This window comes from Mycena indigotica (assembly GCF_014461135.1).
Source record: "Mycena indigotica strain 171206Taipei chromosome Unknown Mind.scaff0002, whole genome shotgun sequence".
Classification (NCBI taxonomy): domain Eukaryota; kingdom Fungi; phylum Basidiomycota; class Agaricomycetes; order Agaricales; family Mycenaceae; genus Mycena; species Mycena indigotica.
The window spans coordinates 6246257-6248609 of NW_023503001.1; positions in this window are offsets into that span (position 1 = coordinate 6246257).

A 2353-nucleotide genomic window follows, 5' to 3' on the forward strand; every position below is an offset into this window, starting at 1 on the left:
CGGTGTCGAGAGGGTAGAGGTATCCGGTGTCGCTAGCCCTTTTTAGTTGCGGATCTCGTATTAACCTTGACAGTTGAGGGTATTGGTGGCAGACCCGGCCAAGATCGTGAGTGATGGTGATATCGATCCGTTTTCCAACAAAGTTAGGGTGCAAGAGCCACTCGTCGGTCTTAATAATGGGTGGTTCTCCGTATGTGGTTACCCAAGGTTCAATTGGGGGCAGTGGTGTCACTGCTCTCGGTTGAGCGGGTGGGTGAGACGCTGGCGGTTGGCGTTCGAGGAGTGCCGCCGTATGGAGTGGTTCCTCAAACCTGGTGGAAATGAATATATATATATATATATATACCAGCCAGCACTTACGTTGCATCCACGACCGCGTCATAAGCTACACAGTCTCGCGTTGAGTGGAAATCGACTTGCACCTCTAATTGCATGTCGCGGTACTTGCGGGTAGGTTTGAGCCAGTTATAGCCTGTGACGACGCCGTACAACCCTTTGAGAGCTCCGCTGATGATGAGAATTCTCTTGCCTTCGACCCAGGTTTCGGTGTCCTTGACTTCCTTCCGCCGCCGTTCCATGTGTTCCCACCATTCTTGAGCGGTGCGGTCTGTGTAGTGCCGATGCTCGAAAGCAATGGAATGATCGGCGATCCTCACGACCTCCTCGTCTTTATTTTCGTAGAACGAGACAGACCCTCCTCGATGGGTCGCTACGACGAGCCCCGATCTCCCGACGTGGTCACCGCGGATGACGCGGACGTGATCTCCCACTTGATACTCCATCACCACTAGGTGAAGGGCCACTTCGTATCCGGGGTCGATGGTGACTATACCGTCGTCTCTTACCTCCCTCACGCGCGCGCGGAGGCGGGTATCTAGCGTGCGGATGGTGTCTCCCATGCGTACGATGCGTTGAAAAGCTAGAAGGTGAAGCCGGAGTGTAGCGATAGGGGCTACCCAGGCATCTTCCAGTTCCAAAGAGTCGGGTGTTAAATGTGAAATCCCATCGTAATGGGGAACGATGACTGCGAAACGACGTTTCTGATGACGAAGGATTCGAATGATGATCCCAGCTTTACCGTTATCGCGTCCTACGACGCGATCCCCTTCTTGCAATGCACTGCTGAACCCTGTGAAAGGGACATCAAGAGCAGCACTGTTGGCGTCTCGGAATAACGCGAGCTCTCGCTCAGTCGGAATGGCGTTTCTGTCGTAAGTTGGGGTTTGGTATGGCCATACTTGTACGCGAAGCCGTTCGAGCCCGCCCGGTCGGAACTCGCGGTTGCCCCAGAGGACAGACCCGTTCGAGTGGCACTCGAGCACCTCCTCCCTATGCAGAAGATTTTGATGAAATAGCCTCTGCTCGCCGTTGATTCTGGGCACGAGATGGACGTATTGATGGTGCCTCCCAATGGGATCTTCGAGAAAGGCAAGGTCGCCTTTGTACAGACCGTGGGTCCATCGGACCCAGCGCCTGCCCACGCTAAAGGGATTCCAATGGAGGGGATCCTGGGGGGGTCTAAGCAATAAGTGACGTTCCGTGAGCTTGACTCGTTTCGGGACCAGTTCGTTTTCTCCTTGGAAACGGTAAGCGCTCGGCCAAGCCTTCAACGTATCGAGTAAAGTTTGGATCGGCGCCTTCCTTGGCCCAGACACATAACGCTTATCGAGGTCGCGGAGCTCCACAAACACAAGACAAGACCCCACGCCCCAGGTTCCAGCACTAATGATGATGTGATCGCATTGGGAGAGATAATCGAGGAGCTCGAATTCGGCACGTGCAGGAATAGTAATGACGTACAACGGAGGGTCACTGGGAAGTGCAATCGGAAGTACGCTCTCGTCATCGTCGATTGGCGAGGCTTGGTTTCCGTCCTCTTCTTCTTCTTCGTCGTCGTCGTCGTCGTCGTCGTCGTCAAGAAGCCTCGGGGGGGGGCAAACACATGGATGGGCTCATCGTCTATAAAGTTGTCCAAGCTTGTTTGATCGTCGTCATCCGGTTCCCGGTCCGAGTCGGCCACAGCCTCCAAATCAAAAAAGTCGCGGACTTGAAAATGAGCATGGCGGGGTCTCTTCTTCGCTGTACGGCCCCGTCGAACAATGGGGAGTTTTTCGGTCTCTGGGTCCCGGGTATACCGGTGACGCTCTTGGAGGACCTGAAGAGCCGACGTGATAGAAGATGACAACGACATCACATGTCACATGTGACATTTTGCGGTTAGGGTGTTGTGACCATTGTCGTGACTTTGCAACCTTTCGGTGGAAATCCTTGCTCTCGTCTTTTTATCCTAGGGCCGGTGTGCGATCGATATTCGTATTCTGTCGTAGCTTGGTTTTCCAAGTCCACCGCGCTA